This window comes from Trachurus japonicus, chromosome 17 (genome assembly GCF_045865225.1).
Source record: "Trachurus japonicus isolate A0001 chromosome 17, Traja_1.0".
NCBI classification, from domain to species: Eukaryota; Metazoa; Chordata; class Actinopteri; order Carangiformes; family Carangidae; genus Trachurus; species Trachurus japonicus.
The window spans coordinates 6,457,565-6,472,246 of record NC_140923.1 but is presented as its reverse complement, the minus strand read 5'-3'; the positions used below and the strand labels follow the sequence as shown (position 1 = coordinate 6,472,246).

General features: G+C 44.2%; 1 protein-coding gene and 16 non-coding genes across 17 annotated transcripts in view; 9 read left to right on the top strand and 8 right to left on the bottom strand.

The window, feature by feature from the left end:
• Positions 1 to 14,682, top strand: part of LOC146969888 (inactive double-stranded RNA-specific editase B2-like) — a 74,027-nt gene that overhangs the window by 32,206 nt on the left and 27,139 nt on the right. The gene's annotated exons all lie outside the window — the stretch shown is intronic.
• trnas-cga (transfer RNA serine (anticodon CGA)) lies at positions 3,566 to 3,647 on the top strand. The gene has a single exon. It is a non-coding gene; the product is annotated as a tRNA-Ser (tRNA).
• On the bottom strand, positions 4,967 to 5,049 carry trnas-uga (transfer RNA serine (anticodon UGA)). Its single transcript has one exon. It is a non-coding gene; the product is annotated as a tRNA-Ser (tRNA).
• On the top strand, positions 5,149 to 5,230 carry trnal-caa (transfer RNA leucine (anticodon CAA)). The gene has a single exon. It is a non-coding gene; the product is annotated as a tRNA-Leu (tRNA).
• trnas-uga (transfer RNA serine (anticodon UGA)) lies at positions 6,129 to 6,210 on the bottom strand. The gene has a single exon. It is a non-coding gene; the product is annotated as a tRNA-Ser (tRNA).
• On the top strand, positions 6,326 to 6,407 carry trnas-cga (transfer RNA serine (anticodon CGA)). Its single transcript has one exon. It is a non-coding gene; the product is annotated as a tRNA-Ser (tRNA).
• trnas-uga (transfer RNA serine (anticodon UGA)) lies at positions 8,227 to 8,308 on the bottom strand. Its single transcript has one exon. It is a non-coding gene; the product is annotated as a tRNA-Ser (tRNA).
• Positions 8,424 to 8,505, top strand: trnas-cga (transfer RNA serine (anticodon CGA)). The gene has a single exon. It is a non-coding gene; the product is annotated as a tRNA-Ser (tRNA).
• trnas-uga (transfer RNA serine (anticodon UGA)) lies at positions 8,944 to 9,026 on the bottom strand. Its single transcript has one exon. It is a non-coding gene; the product is annotated as a tRNA-Ser (tRNA).
• On the top strand, positions 9,154 to 9,235 carry trnas-cga (transfer RNA serine (anticodon CGA)). Its single transcript has one exon. It is a non-coding gene; the product is annotated as a tRNA-Ser (tRNA).
• Positions 10,483 to 10,564, bottom strand: trnas-uga (transfer RNA serine (anticodon UGA)). The gene has a single exon. It is a non-coding gene; the product is annotated as a tRNA-Ser (tRNA).
• trnas-cga (transfer RNA serine (anticodon CGA)) lies at positions 10,680 to 10,761 on the top strand. Its single transcript has one exon. It is a non-coding gene; the product is annotated as a tRNA-Ser (tRNA).
• On the bottom strand, positions 12,001 to 12,082 carry trnas-uga (transfer RNA serine (anticodon UGA)). The gene has a single exon. It is a non-coding gene; the product is annotated as a tRNA-Ser (tRNA).
• On the top strand, positions 12,198 to 12,279 carry trnas-cga (transfer RNA serine (anticodon CGA)). The gene has a single exon. It is a non-coding gene; the product is annotated as a tRNA-Ser (tRNA).
• On the bottom strand, positions 13,667 to 13,748 carry trnas-uga (transfer RNA serine (anticodon UGA)). The gene has a single exon. It is a non-coding gene; the product is annotated as a tRNA-Ser (tRNA).
• Positions 13,864 to 13,945, top strand: trnas-cga (transfer RNA serine (anticodon CGA)). Its single transcript has one exon. It is a non-coding gene; the product is annotated as a tRNA-Ser (tRNA).
• On the bottom strand, positions 14,397 to 14,479 carry trnas-uga (transfer RNA serine (anticodon UGA)). Its single transcript has one exon. It is a non-coding gene; the product is annotated as a tRNA-Ser (tRNA).

The following is a 14,682-nucleotide window of genomic DNA, read 5'->3' as shown; positions in this document are numbered from 1 at the left end:
AGAACCAACTTTTCAGGTTCTGAACCTTTTATTTTTTCAGTCTGAACACGCTGGCCGGTTCAAAATTGGGTTTGGGAGACAGAAGCTACCAGAGCTACCAGACTTGGCTGCTACCAGTTGAAGCGCATGTTCTGATTTGGGCAACTGGATTTCAAGAGCCAGAGTTTTGAAAAAGAACTCCCCCTGTTCAAAATTAGGGCTGCCCCCGACCAAAGATTTTGTTGGTCGACCAGTAGTCGTCACTTATGGCCAGTGTTGTGCTAGTTACTGAAAAATAGTAACTAGTTACAGTTACTAGTTACTCCATTAAAAAAGTAACTCAGTTAGTAACTCAGTTACTTAAACCAAAAAGTAATGCGTTACTAAGAAAGTAACTTTTTTCGTTACTTTAAAACGTTTTTTTCCAATGCTCCCATTAAATATAGGTTGATTGAATTCCCCTCTAACCTCATTTCAGTTCTGTACTGATGCTGATGAAAAAACATCTGTTTTTATCTGTAAAATGTTACCATCATCATCATCATCATCATGCTGCATGATGAGCAAATACACAGCTTTGACCTAACAGAAGTGCAAAAAAATCTTGAGGATACGTCTTGACCGAGTTACATTCAAGAACCTGTTTTCTGTGACGGAAAGTAAATTCACTCAAGCGGTAATTTTTTCCGATCGATCAGCTGTGTTTACCCAGAGCGATCAGCTGTGTTTACCGTTTCAGGTGTCATAATTGGAGTCCGTCTGTCGGACTCGGTCGGACTCCAACCGCTGCTGCTCGGGTGGAGTGGGTGCTGGTGTGTCTCGCTGTGACTCTGGAGCTGTGTCCCAGTTCAGGGGCTGCAGCCTGAACTGACACACAGCTTCGGTCTCGGATGCTGCGTTAGCAAAGTTACCTTCGCTCGCCGTCATGCCGTGCTCTGACCTGTCCAGTCCTCTTCATGGAGCGTGTTTGATTACGTGTGGGACGCTAGAGGGCACCGAGTGCTTTGTTTTTCACAGTCACACAGTGTCAGTGTGCTCTGTCTTTCAATTCAATGAAACTTTATTGATCGCAAAAATGTTATGGGAACTGTGTGCCGCTGTAAAACCTCGCCAATAGGAACGGAGTAACGCAGCGTCTGGTAACGGTAACGGAGTTACTGATTTAAAAAAACAACACGTTACGTTATTAGTTACTGAAAAAAGTAACGGCGTTACGTAACGGCGTTACTAATAACGCGTTACTACCCAACACTGCTTATGGCGATTTGTCGACTAACCCCCCCCCCCCTTGAGAAAATAAAATAAACTCGACCCCCCCCGCCATAGTAGCTCACACACACAAACACACACATCACACAGCTTATGATGTTGATTAACAGTCTCAATACCAGTGTTGCCTCTGGCTTTCTTTTTCCTTCTTTTTTTTGCCCGTGGTCAGGTTGAGAATTAATTGATTAACTCTTTGTCTGCCAGCCATTCTCACAGCAGCTTCCTCCAGCTTGCCAGGCATTTTCCAGCTTTTTGACTGATTTCCGTAGACCCACCATATATTATGTACTGTTACTACATACACATTCAACCCATCAAAGGAAAGATGACGGTCTCTAGTTTCCAGCAAAAAAAACTGTTTGTTTCTATCTTGTTCCAGTCTTGTGAAATTGGCGGTTAAATATAGGTTAGTTTAGCCCAAAATGCCATTTTGGCACCAAAATCTTGAGAAAAAGAGGTTTTTGTGTCGGCTGTCATTTTCAGGTGGACCAGTACAATTGGCTCCTTTATATTTTGCTTTAGTGACGCCTCAGCATCTGTACAGTTGTTCTCTTGTAAACAACAACTAAATCAACACTGACAAATGACTTTTGATGACAAAAGACAAAACATTTAGCTGACACTGACAACTGACAACTGACACACACTACTGCAGCCTCTTTTTTTCTTTTCTTTGAGTTACAACTTTTTCTTTCCTTTTTTTTAGTGTGTGTGCGTACGTGACGTGTGCATGTACGTGTGCGTGCGTGTGTGTCTGTGTGTGTGTGCGCGCGTGCGCGGATCAGTTCGACAGGTTTTTGTAGCCGAAACACAGCGCTTTAGATCAGATCCAGCTTCCTCTGGTCAGCAGGCAGCAGTCTCACTCACTCTCTGTCTCACACACACATCTACACACAGCCTACAGCTCTGGCTGACATGCCCCCTGAACTCAGCCACAGACAGTCCATGTACGCTCACAACAGACAGACACCATCTTTAGCTCTCGTCACGTTCGCCGGCGCCGTCCGCTCCTCATCCACACTAGATCGCGGGATTTTCAAGCTGCTTTCCAAACGCTCTTGACGACTAACGACGAGCGATCAACGGGGTTGTTGTTACTAACGTTTGTGCTTTGTATCATGGAGCTGCACGGAGCTGCTGAGCCGCCATGAGCCCCGCCGCCGCACCCTAAGCTCTCACCGGCGGCCAGAGTGTCACGGAGCGGCGCCGCTGCAGTCAGACACCCGCACCGCTCCGTGAGGGGGGAAAAACACGCTATATTTTTTATATCTCTCAATCCAAATGTGTTTTTCTGCACTTTATTTTGATGATACAAGTCTGATCTTCACAGAGGAGTAGGGCAAGACATTCAACATGGCGTTGCCATTAAAAAACGCTAAGACGAGTTATCTCGTCTTTGGCAGACTACGCTTGGATTCGCTAAGACGAGATTACTCGTCTTTGGCAATGAAAGAGTTAATGCTCGTGACTCCAGCCGTGTTGGGTCCGAGATTCAACAAGGCGGTCTGGTTTTACCGTTATTACAGGCAGTATGCCCGTTTATCACCAATAAACACAGTAGATGAGGAGGGAGTGACTGAGCTGCTCAGGCTGTAAGATGAGTGGGGTGGGGGGTCCGCGGCGTGGACCGGTGCGGGTCTCTGACTGCAGCCGGGACTATCATGTCTCTGCTCCGTGACACTGTGACACTGACTGCCGGTGAGCGCTGTGGGACTGGGGCTCACGGCAGCAGCCGCTAATGGTTTAAAAGAGCGGTGATACATGCTTCCACATCCGAGTCAACATCGGAGTAACAACATCGGAAAAAGTCGCTTTTGACCCCCCCAAAAAAAGAGAGAGAGACCTGCCGTGCCGTGTAAAAAAAACAACAACAAAAAAGTGTCACGTCACGACTTCCTGTATCTGCCCCTTCAAAATAAAAGCCCCATAGCCTTTCATATACAGTTCAGTCATTGATTTTGACTTAATTTTGACAAGACACAGCTCCAAATGTTTTTGTTTTTTTTCCTGTGACCAATCGACCAATGAAATTTTGGTCGGCTAATGATTTTTTGGCCGACCAGTGCTTGGTCGACTATTTGGGGGCAGACCTATTCAAAAGCATCCAGGAAATGCAGTCAACGCTGTGAGCAGGGATTGAACCTGCGCAGGAGACCCCATTGGATTTCAAGCGCAACGCCTAAACCTCACGGCCATCACAGCTTGAAATCAGTTGATTTGTTAGTTTTTTTCTCGCATCAGCACAAGTCCTTAAAAACAGAAGCCTTTTGTTGTGTTTGTATCTGTAGATCTCATCATAATTCCCCCTTCCCATGAAGCTGTGATGGCCGAGAGGTTAAGGCGTTGGACTCGAAATCCAATGGGGTTTACCCGCGCAGGTTCGAACCCTGCTCACAGCGATGTGACAGTTGTCAAACATGTGTCGGTCCAACTAACATTGTTCGCTGTTGAAACTCTTATAGTTGGACTGCAACACAGAGATTATGTGGCATGTCATTGGTCAAGTTCTAAAAGGAGAACCTGGAAGATCGTCCGTAATCACATAATTTCACATGCTGGTTGCTAATTTGTAGATTGTTTGGTCTGTGACATATTTAGGCAGACTACAAAATGGTCCAATCTTAACATATACAACAAGAGACAGTCATGTCAAACTGGGATAAGAACAGTAGTCCAATGAAGTGGTCTAGTTGAGCTGTTTGCCCTACAAAGCAAAAAGGCAGTAACTACGCAGAGTTCCGAACTGAGAAAAATTACTTTAAAGTTATCCTGTTGTCCAGCCTAAGTAGTTGTAGGTAGATTATTGGACATGAGGCAGTTTTGTTACTTTGTATTAGCTTATTCTTTGTATATATTAATTCTCACATTTGATTTGATGTTTTACCCCTATTTTGCAGTTACTGTATTCTTGCTTTGTATTACTTGCCAATAATGTGGCACCATACCAAGCAAAAAGGCAGTAACTGCAAATTCTTCAAAAACTATTCTGTCACAACTTGTGCTCTAGGTGTGTTAGATACACTGTATTTGGACTAATTGGAACCATTTGTTTCCCTGAACATGGATATACCAAACCCAAAGTAATCTGACCATTTTAGGCCAATAATTTCCACCCCAAAATTCTGGTGCTGAAATTGCTGCTTAAAGTGTCTCACATTCCTAAACTGTATCAAGGCCCAAATTAGGACAATTTATTTTGAATAGTACCACATTCTTATGTGTGAATATTAGATTAATGTGTATCTGGGTGTGTTTATCTAATGTATCGCCTATATCTACAACAAATCACATTAACTTTAAAGCACTGTCAACTTCACTTTGAAGCAATATAGGCAAGTTAGGCTAACTCCAATTCAACAGGGCAGAACTAAATGATTTTGATTGAGTAATGATAATGAGGAAATATCGGAAATCATAAATATATTTTTATATTCAGAAGAGGAAACCGGGGTATGGGAAACATGGAAACAGTAACTTCACTCTGTGGCAACACGGTTGTCACATAACAAAGGATGCCTTGAATGTCATGAAAATGATAATAACTCATTTTCGACCAAAACTTCAGTTACTGCCTTTTTGCTTTGTAGGGCAGCGTAGCTCTACTCACTGCTTGTACTCAGATCTACAGTTTGATGCCTTGACACAGAGTTTAAACGTCCTCCTCTCTCTTCAAGCTTCATGCTACAGAAAGTCAAGATGAGATCAAGTGCAGAGCCATTGCTGTGAGCAGGGGTTGAACCTGCGCGGGGAAGTCCCCATTGGATTTCAAGTCCAACGCCTTAACCACTCGGCCATCACAGCTCAGAACCTACAGATATGTCAGTCAGTATCTGTCATCACCAAGAGTCCTTAAATGCAGAAGAGGCCTATAGAAGATACCTTTTATGAACGCTTTGCGAAGCTGTGATGGCCGAGAGGTTAAGGCGTTTGACTCAAAATCCAATGGGGTTTCCCCGTGCAAGTTCGACCCCTGCTCACAGAGTTGTGGACATTAGCCATTTAAGAACTGTGAGGATTTGTGATGACCATTCCAACTTCAACTGGTCCTTAAAAGTACATTAGTCTAGTTGACACTGTGCTAAATTAAAGTTCTCACAGGTGAACTGGAGCATCTTGATCTTGACCCAAAAGCACTTCCCAGATTTTAACTTGTAAGTTGAACAAAATGTGTAACGAGAAAAAGCTGTAGTGTCATTGTAGTGGGAACTTTCTAAAACTGAGTACTCGCAAACAAGATGAGCGTCTTGCCAGTCATTCATATTTTCACCACTCCACATGCTCCACAATATGGTCCAGTATGAACAAGCTAATATGGGGTGTAAAGCCATCTATTGTAGCAGCATTAGACAATAGACAAATTCCTTCCTGCTTGTCTTCACAGCCTAGGACACGACACGCCCACTGATGATGTCATGGTTCGCAGGAAAGAACCAACTATTTCTTGGTTCCCTTAAGAACCAACTATTTCTTGATTCCCTTAAAGCAGAAGTAAGCTGAATTTTTGTGTTAATATTAGGGATGTAAAGATGCATCGTGACACGATTAAAAATCGATACAAATGCGTGACGACTCGCAGACAATAGACAAATTCCTTCCTCCTTGTCTTCACAGTCTAGGATACGACACGCCCACTGATGATGTCGTGGTTCGCAGGAAAGAACCAACTATTTCTTGGTTCCCTTAAGAACCAACTTTTCACGTTCCGAACCTTTTACTTTTTCAGTCTGAACGCGCTGGCCAATTCAAACTTGGGTTTGGGAACCGGAAGCTACCAGACCAGTTGAAGCGCATGTTCTGACTTGGGCAACCGAAATACAAGAGCCAGAGTTTTGATACAGAACTTTCCCTTGTTCAAAAACATCTAGGAAATGCACAGTCATCGCTGTGAGCAGGGTTCGAACCTGCGCGGGGAGACCCCATTGGATTTCAAGTCCAACGCCTTAACCACTCGGCCATCACAGCTCCGAATCAGTTGATTTGTCAGTTTGTTTCTCGCATCAGCACAAGTCCTTTAAAACAGAAGCCTTTTGTTGTGTTTGCATCTGTGGATCTCATCATGATTCGGCTTTCTCATGAAGCTGTGATGGCCGAGAGGTTAAGGCGTTGGACTCGAAATCCAATGGGGTTTCCCCGCGCAGGTTCGAACCCTGCTCACAGCGATGTGACAGTTGTCAAACATGTGTCGGTCCAACTAACATTCTGTTGAAACTCTTATAGTTGGACTGCAACACAGAGATTATGTGGCATATCATTGGTCAAGTTCTAAAAGGAGAACCTGGAAGATCGTCCGTAATCACATAATTTCACATGCTACTTGTTGCCTGGTTGCTAATTTGTAGATTGTTTGGTCTGTGACATATTTAGGCAGACTACAAAATGGTCCAATCTTAACATGTATACAACAAGAGACAGTCATGTCAAACTGGGATAAGAACAGTAGTCCAATGAAGTGGTCTAGTTGAGCTGTAGCTCTACTCACTGCCTGTACTCAGATCTACAGTTTGATGCCTTGACACAGAGTTTAAACGTCCTCCTCTCTCTTCAAGCTTCATGCAACAGAAATTCAAGATCAGATCAAGTGCAGAGCCATCGCTGTGAGCAGGGGTTGAACCTGCGCGGGGAAGTCCCCATTGGATTTCAAGTCCAACGCCTTAAAGCAGAAGTAAGTGGTCCGGTCGTTTTCGCTAATGCTGCGTTCCAGGCAGGCTTTTGAAATCGTAAATTACAGCTTCAAGTCACAACTTACGACTTTGTAGCGTTCCAGGCAACCCACTCGTGTTTTTCCGACCTGTTTTACCGGTGAAAGTCACTATAACGGCCACTCGTAACTTCCGACCGGTGAACTCGTACCAGATCGAACTGGTACCACTTCACGGTCGGAAAAATACGAGTTTCCTTGAACGCACCATAACAGTCCTCGTCCCTATGTCGCCACATTCACGGCGTCCCTTGGCTGCACACACAGCCCTGCATGCCGTTCTCTCTCCTCATTGGATAAAAACTGTAGGATACGATAAATGTTTTCTCCTGGGCTCAGAGCAGAGCAGAGTGACTGACAGACCCGTGTTTCAGTCCAAACACTTTATGTAAGTGATTGCTGTCGGAAGATATAACTATTTAAGACTTATATTAACACAAATATTCCGCTTACTTCTGCTTTAACCACTCGGCCATCACAGCTCAGAACCTGCAGGTATGTCAGTCAGTATCTGTCATCACCAGGAGTCCCTAAATGCAGAAGAGGCCTATAGAAGAGAAATTTTATGAACGCTTTGCGAAGCTGTGATGGCCGAGAGGTTAAGCCGTTGGACTCAAAATCCAATGGGGTTCGAACCCTTCTTACAGAGATGTGGACATTAACCACTTAAGAACTGTGAGGATTTGTGATGATCAGTCCAACTTCAACTGGTCCTTTAAAGTAGATTAGTCTAGTTTACACTGTGCTAAATTAAAGTTCTCACAGGTAAACAGGAGCATCTTGATCTTGACCCAAAAGGCAGCACTTCCCAGATTTTAACTTGTAAGTTGAACAAAATGTGTAACAAGAGAAAAAGCTGTAGCGTTATTCATATGTTAGCACTCCACATGCTCCACAATATGGTCCAGTATGAACAAGCTAATATGGGGTGTAAAGCCATCTATTGTAGCAGCATTAGACAATAGACAAATTCTTCCTGCTTGTCTTCATAACCTAGGACACGACACGCCCACTGATGATGTCATGGTTTGCAGGAAAGAACCAACTATTTCTTGGTTCCCTTAAGAACCAACTTTTCAGGTTCCGAACCTTTTATTTTTTCAATCTGAACATGCTGGCCGGTTCAAAATTGGGTTTGGGGGACAGAAGCTACCAGAGCTACCAGACTTGGCTGCTACCAGTTGAAGCACATGTTCTGATTTGGGCAACTGGATTTCAAGAGCCAGAGTTTTGATACAGAACTCCCCCTGTTCAAAAACATCCAGGGAATGCACAGTCATCGCTGTGAGCAGGGTTCGAACCTGCGCGGGGAGACCCCATTGGATTTCAAGTCCAACGCCTTAACCTCTCGGCCATCACAGCTTGAAATCAGTTGATTTGTCAGTTTGTTTCTCGCATCAGCACAAGTCCTTTAAAACAGAAGCCTTTTGTTGTGTTTGCATCTGTGGATCTCATCATGATTCCACCTTCTCATGAAGCTGTGATGGCCGAGAGGTTAAGGCGTTGGACTCGAAATCCAATGGGGTTTCCCCGCGCAGGTTCGAACCCTGCTCACAGCGATGTGACAGTTGTCAAACATGTGTCGGTCCAACAAACACTGTGTTGAAAGTCTCATAGTTGGACTGGAACACAGAGATTATGTGGCATGTCATTGGTCAACTTCTAAAAGGAAAAGCTGTAAGATTGTCTTTGTTTACGTTGTTTCATATGCTACTAGTTGGCTGGTTGCTAATTTGTAGATTCTTTGGTCTGTGACATATTTAGGCCGACTACAAAATGGTCCAATCTTAACATGTATACAGCGAGACACAGTCATGTCAAACTGGGATAAGAACAGTAGTCCAATGAAGCTGAGCTGTAGCTCTACTCACTGCCTGTACTGAGATCTACAGTTTAATGCCTCCACACAGAGTTTCAAAGGGAGCAGTGTGGACGTTTTCCTCTCTCATCAGGCTTCATGCAACAGAAATTCAAGATCAGATCAAGTGCAGAGCCATCGTTGTGAGCAGGGGTCGAACCTGCGCGGGGAAGTCCCCATTGGATTTCAAGTCCAGTGCCTTAACCACTCAGCCATCACAGCTCCGAATCAGTTGATTTGTCAGTTTGTTTGTCAGTTTGTTTCTCGCATCAGCACAAGTCCTTTAAAACAGAAGCCTTTTGTTGTGTTTGCATCTGTGGATCTCATCATGATTCTGCTTTCTCATGAAGCTGTGATGGCCGAGAGGTTAAGGCGTTGGACTCGAAATCCAATGGGGTTTCCCCGCGCAGGTTCGAACCCTGCTCACAGCGATGTGACAGTTGTCAAACATGTGTCGGTCCAACAAACATTGTTCTGTGTTGAAAGTCTCATAGTTGGACTGGACCACAGAGATTATGTGGCATGTCATTGGTCAACTTCTAAAAGGAAAAGCTGTAAGATTGTCTTTGTTTACGTTGTTTCATATGCTACTAGTTGGCTGGTTGCTAATTTGTAGATTGTTTGGTCTGTGACATATTTAGGCCGACTACAAAATGGTCCAATCTTAACATGTACAGCGAGACAAAGTCATGTCAAACTGGGATAAGAACAGTAGTCCAATGAAGTGGTCTTGTTGAGCTGTAGCTCTACTCAGTGCCTGTAGGGTTTTTTAAAGGGTTTTCTATGGAGTTTATGGAGGTTTTCCTCAGTCGATGTGAGGGTCTAAGGACAGAGGATGTTGTTATGATGCCATGTAAAGCCCTTTGAGACAAACTGTTTGTAAAAAACGGGCTATACAAATAAAATTGCCTTGCCTTGCCTTACCTTGCCTGTACTGCGATCTACAGTTTAATGGCTCCACACAGAGTTTTAAAGGGAGCAGTGTGGACGTTCTACTCTCTGAACTTGCGCGTGTTTCCCCGGCAAGTTCAACCCCTGCTCACAGAGTTGTGGACATTAACCATTTAAGAACTGTGAGGATTTGTGATGACCATTCCAACTTCAACTGGTCCTTAAAAGTACATTAGTCTAGTTGACACTGTGCTAAATTAAAGTTCTCACAGGTGAACTGGAGCATCTTGATCTTGACCCAAAAGGCAGCACTTCCCAGATTTTAACTTGTAAGTTGAACAAAATGTGTAACAAGAGAAAAAGCTGTAGTGTTATTCATATGTTAGCACTCCACATGCTCCACAATATGGTCCAGTATGAACAAGCTAATATGGGGTGTAAAGCCATCTATTGTAGCAGCATTAGACAATAGACAAATTCTTCCTGCTTGTCTTCATAACCTAGGACACGACACGCCCACTGATGATGTCATGGTTTGCAGGAAAGAACAGACTATTTCTTAGTTCCCTTAAGAACCAACTTTTCAGGTTCCGAACCTTTTATTTTTTCAATCTGAACATGCTGGCCGGCTCAAAATTGGGTTTGGGAGACAGAAGCTACCAGAGCTACCAGACTTGGCTGCTACCAGTTGAAGCACATGTTCTGATTTGGGCAACTGGATTTCAAGAGCCAGAGTTTTGATACGGAACTCCCCCTGTTGAAAAACATTCAGGGAATGCCCAGTCATCGCCGTGAGCAGGGTTCGAACCTGCGCGGGGAGACCCCATTGGATTTCAAGTCCAACGCCTTAACCTCTCGGCCATCACAGCTTGAAATCAGTTGATTTGTCAGTTTGTTTCTCGCATCAGCACAAGTCCTTTAAAACAGAAGCCTTTTGTTGTGTTTGCATCTGTGGATCTCATCATGATTCCGCCTTCTCATGAAGCTGTGATGGCCGAGAGGTTAAGGCGTTGGACTCGAAATCCAATGGGGTTTCCCCGCGCAGGTTCGAATCCTGCTCACAGCGACGTGACAGTTGTTAAACATGTGTCAGTCCAACAAACATTGCTCTGTGTTGGAACTCTCATAGTTGACCTGCAACATAGAGATTATGTGGCATGTCATTGGTCAAGTTCTAAATGGAGAACCTGGAAGATTGTCCATTTTCACATGCTACTCGTTGGCTGGTTGCTAATTTGTAGATTGTTTGATCTGTGACATATTTAGGCCGACTACAAAATGGTCCAATCTTAACATGTATACAGCGAGACAAAGTCATGTCAAACTGGGATAAGAACAGTAGTCCAATGAAGTGGTCTTGTTGAGCTGTAGCTCTACTCAGTGCCTATAGGGTTTTTTAAAGGGTTTTCTATGGAGTTTATGGAGTTTTTCCTCAGTCGATGTGAGGGTCTAAGGACAGAGGATGTTGTTATGATGCCATGTAAAGCCCTTTGAGACAAACTGTTTGTAAAAAACGGGCTATACAAATAAAATTGCCTTGCCTTGCCTTACCTTGCCTGTACTGCGATCTACAGTTTAATGGCTCCACACAGAGTTTTAAAGGGAGCAGTGTGGACGTTCTACTCTCTGAACTTGCGCGTGTTTCCCCGGCAAGTTCAACCCCTGCTCACAGAGTTGTGGACATTAACCATTTAAGAACTGTGAGGATTTGTGATGACCATTCCAACTTCAACTGGTCCTTAAAAGTACATTAGTCTAGTTGACACTGTGCTAAATTAAAGTTCTCACAGGTGAACTGGAGCATCTTGATCTTGACCCAAAAGGCAGCACTTCCCAGATTTTAACTTGTAAGTTGAACAAAATGTGTAACAAGAGAAAAAGCTGTAGTGTTATTCATATGTTAGCACTCCACATGCTCCACAATATGGTCCAGTATGAACAAGCTAATATGGGGTGTAAAGCCATCTATTGTAGCAGCATTAGACAATAGACAAATTCTTCCTGCTTGTCTTCATAACCTAGGACACGACACGCCCACTGATGATGTCATGGTTTGCAGGAAAGAACAGACTATTTCTTAGTTCCCTTAAGAACCAACTTTTCAGGTTCCGAACCTTTTATTTTTTCAATCTGAACATGCTGGCCGGCTCAAAATTGGGTTTGGGAGACAGAAGCTACCAGAGCTACCAGACTTGGCTGCTACCAGTTGAAGCACATGTTCTGATTTGGGCAACTGGATTTCAAGAGCCAGAGTTTTGATACGGAACTCCCCCTGTTGAAAAACATTCAGGGAATGCCCAGTCATCGCCGTGAGCAGGGTTCGAACCTGCGCGGGGAGACCCCATTGGATTTCAAGTCCAACGCCTTAACCTCTCGGCCATCACAGCTTGAAATCAGTTGATTTGTCAGTTTGTTTCTCGCATCAGCACAAGTCCTTTAAAACAGAAGCCTTTTGTTGTGTTTGCATCTGTGGATCTCATCATGATTCTGCTTTCTCATGAAGCTGTGATGGCCGAGAGGTTAAGGCGTTGGACTCGAAATCCAATGGGGTTTCCCCGCGCAGGTTCGAACCCTGCTCACAGCGATGTGACAGTTGTTAAACATGTGTCGGTCCAACAAACATTGCTCTGTGTTGGAACTCTCATAGTTGGCCTGCAACACAGAGATTATGTGGCATGTCATTGGTCAAATTCTAAAAGGAGAACCTGGAAGATTGTCCGTTTTCACATGCTACTAGTTGGCTGGTTGCTAATTTGTAGATTGTTTGGTCTGTGACATATTTAGGCCGACTACAAAATGGTCCAATCTTAACATGTATACAGCGAGACAAAGTCATGTCAAACTGGGATAAGAACAGTAGTCCAATGAAGTGGTCTTGTTGAGCTGTAGCTCTACTCAGTGCCTATAGGGTTTTTTAAAGGGTTTTCTATGGAGTTTATGGAGTTTTTCCTCAGTCGATGTGAGGGTCTAAGGACAGAGGATGTTGTTATGATGCCATGTAAAGCCCTTTGAGACAAACTGTTTGTAAAAAACGGGCTATACAAATAAAATTGCCTTGCCTTGCCTTACCTTGCCTGTACTGCGATCTACAGTTTAATGGCTCCACACAGAGTTTTAAAGGGAGCAGTGTGGACGTTCTACTCTCTGAACTTGCGCGTGTAACCACTCGGCCATCACAGCTCAGATCCTGCAGGTATGTCAGTCAGTATCTGTCATCACCAGGAGTCCTTAAATGCAGAAGAGGCCTATAGAAGATAAATTATATGAACGCTTTGCGAAGCTGTGATGGCCGAGAGGTTAAGTCGTTGGACTCAAAATCCAATGGGGTTCAAAGACTGTAAAAAGAATGGACGTAGCACCCGTGACGTCACCCATTGGTTTGGGGGAGTCTGTTTTGTGAACCGCGCCATGTTGGATTCTACTTGCCATATTTGGAGCGGTGCGGCCGTTGGACGGCCGAGAGCCCGCCCACTGGCCTTGAAGCAGCGGTCCCCGGACCTGTCACTCAACGTTTCCGCGCCCTATTTGGCCAGAACTTTAAATAGTAAAACAGTAGAGTTTTAAAAAAATTCACCCCCCTCAGAGTGTGTGCGGGGGTAGAAACTATCGGTTGAGACCAAAAAAATAAAATGTACCAGGCTGTAAATACGTTTTTTTAAGCTGTAAAATCGGCTATTTTAACATGGGGCTCAATTGGAGTTGCTCCCTTCTGGAGCCAGCCCCCAGCGACAGCCGAGGGGATTGCAGTTTTTTGAACGCAAACACAACAAAAGGCTTCTGTTTTAAAGGACTTCCGAACCTTTTACTTTTTCAGTCTGAACACACTGGCCAATTCAAACTTGGGTTTGGGAACCGGAAGCTACCAGACCAGTTGAAGTGCATGTTCTGATTTGGGCAACCAAAATAAAAGAGCCAGAGTTTTGATACAGAACTTTCCCTTGTTCACAAACATGTAGGAAATGCATAGTCATCGCTGTGAGCAGGGTTCGAACCTGCGCAGGGAGACCCCATTGGATTTCAAGTCCAACGCCTTAACCACTCGGCCATCACAGCATGAAATCAGTTGATTTGTCAGTTTGTTTCTCGCATCAGCACAAGTCCTTTAAAACAGAAGCCTTTTGTTGTGTTTGCATCTGTGGATCTCATCATGATTCCCCCTTCTCATGAAGCTGTGATGGCCGAGAGGTTAAGGCGTTGGACTCGAAATCCAATGGGGTTTCCCCGCGCAGGTTCGAACCCTGCTCACAGCGACATGACAGTTGTTAAACATGTGTGAGTCCAACAAACGTTGTTCTGTGTTGGAACTCTCATAGTTGGACTGCAACACAGAGATTATGTGGCATGTCATTGGTCAAGTTCCAAAAGGAGAAACTTTAAGATTGTCTGTATTCACATAATTTCACATGCTACTCGTTGGCTGGTTGCTAATTTTTAGATTGTTTGGTCTGTGACATATTTAGGCCGACTACAAAACGGTCCAATCTTAACATGTATACTGCGAGACAAAGTCGTGTCAAACTGGGATAAGAACAGTAGTCCAATGAAATGGTCTAGCTGAGCTGTAGCTCTACTCAGTGCCTGTACTGCGATCTACAGTTTAATGGCTCCACACCGAGTTTTGAAGAGAGCAGTGTGGAGGTCCTCCTCTCTCATCAGGCTTCATGCAACAGAAATTCAAGATCAAATCAAGTGCAGAGCCACCGCTGTGAGCAGGGGTTGAACCTGCGCGGGGAAGTCCCCATTGGATTTCAAGTCCAACGCCTTAACCACTCGGCCATCACAGCTCAGAACCTGCAGGTATGTCAGTCAGTATCTGTCATCACCAGGAGTCCTTAAATGCAGAAGATTTTAACTCGTAAGTCGAACAAAATGCATAACAAAAGAAAAAGCTGTAGTGTCATTCATATTTTCAAGTCCAATGCCTTAAAGCAGAAGTAAGTGGTCCGGTCGTTTTCGCTAATGCTGCGTTCCAGGCAGGCTTTTGAAA